This window comes from Aptenodytes forsteri, unplaced genomic scaffold (genome assembly GCF_000699145.1).
Source record: "Aptenodytes forsteri isolate BGI_AS27 unplaced genomic scaffold, ASM69914v1 Scaffold238, whole genome shotgun sequence".
Classification (NCBI taxonomy): Eukaryota; Metazoa; Chordata; class Aves; order Sphenisciformes; family Spheniscidae; genus Aptenodytes; species Aptenodytes forsteri.
Genome location: NW_008794584.1, coordinates 515,240 through 516,921, shown reverse-complemented (window position 1 = coordinate 516,921; position 1,682 = coordinate 515,240). Strand labels below are relative to the sequence as shown.

At 42.2% G+C, this 1,682-nt stretch overlaps 1 protein-coding gene across 1 annotated transcript in view; it reads left to right on the top strand.

Annotated features, from left to right (window-relative positions):
• Nucleotides 1-1,682, top strand: part of ABHD12 (abhydrolase domain containing 12) — a 53,337-nt gene that overhangs the window by 4,152 nt on the left and 47,503 nt on the right. The window lies entirely within an intron of this gene.

Here is a 1,682-nt window from a genome sequence, read left to right as displayed (position 1 = left end):
CCCCCGGCACCGCAGCAGCCGGCGGCCGAAGAACCCTCGGGGGCAGACAGGTACGTGGGAATTCAGGATGTTTCCCACCTCGGTTTCGCTTCCCTGGCTTTTGTGTGCCGGGTGAGCAGGTGCCGTCCCCTCGGATGCTTTCGAGTTCTTGGTACAAATAGTTAGAGAATGGGGTGGTAGCGGGTCCTGCAGACCCAGATCTGGCCAGCAAAGGCTGGAAAGATTTGATTCTCATACCTGAGCGTTGCTTCGTCCAGCCCCCTTCGGTATAGGCAGGCGTTTGCCTGAAAAAAATGGCTAGCACAAAATCCGTTCCATCAGAGAGTGTATGTGGAGGAGCAGGGGCCTGCAGGTAGGATGTTTTTTGGGTTTTTTTGGGTTTTTTTTTTTTTTTTTTTTTTGTGAAGAAGCTGGTGCCTGTCAAAGTGATCTCTTTCCTACAAATGAATGAGATTTAGGTGTCGGTAACAGAAGCTTATATGCGTGGCTCCGTTGGAAAGAGTTTAGCTGTGGCTTTTTGCTAGCTGTGTTAACCTTTTAAACATTTTGTACATATTTATGCTGGGAAAATGTTTGTGTTCCTCCATAAAAAAAATAAAATCTGTAACAATAGAAGGTGCTTATAAGCTGGAACCTTCTTCGCGCCAGATTTCAGCGGGATGTAATACACAATGAAAACCAACTCACAGTTGCAGAGGTCTAGGGAGGAAAAGATGCAACCTTTTAGTTTCATCTACACTAGTATAGTGCTTTTCTTTGACTGCGTTTTGTAAGTGTGAAGAATATTTAATGATCAAAATAGCTGTGTGGTTTGGGTAGCTGAACCAAATTGCTGTGCTTCAGGAATACAGCAGCCTGTTTAAAAAAAAAAAAGCACTTACCAGTATATTTCTAGAAAATGAGCCAATGTGGCTGTTTCCCTGGTAAATATCCTGAGAATTTTTCTGTTCTTATAGACAAAATTAACATTTGAAAATAACTTTCTTCTGTTCATGACATGGATTTTTGTCATGTTCAAAGACAGAGGCTTTAAAATGTTATTTCTTTTATTAGGTAATAGCTATTCAATGTTATGCCCTGGAGGTAAACCTTTGGGATGTTGTCAGCACTCTGTTCGTGTTACAACAAGCTTTTGGTAATTGAAAATGGCGCTGGGTTGATCTCTCCATTTCAATGACTGTGCAATAGATCAGACTCTGTCAGTGCTCTGCTTTTATAACATCTAAAAATACAGTGTATTTATTTCATTTGTCTGAGTGGATGACATCTAAGACCAGTGGTAATCAAATGATGGCTTATTAACTTCTTCAACATTACAAATGGCATTCAAGTACTTTTTAGTGTGGAAATGCTCCTTCAGTGATGAGCATTGAGCAAGCCCTAAGAGCACATAGCACAGGCTGTTGGCTTGGTCTGACAGGCAGGTACTTTGTGGAAACCAGACATAGCACAGCTGTTAGATACACAGCATTGTAAAGGCCAAGCTAAAAGTAGGGAAAACACATCCCATCTGTGGAAAGTTTTCTTGTATGTATTTCTCCACTTGCACATTTAAAAATGGTCGGCAGGCAAATTTTCCTCACTCTTCTCCATGTTGAGCCTTTGAAGCCTGTTTCATAAATCCCTGAAGTCCTACATGCATTTTGGGCTTTTTTTTTTGGGGGGGAGGGGGGGGGCGGTGG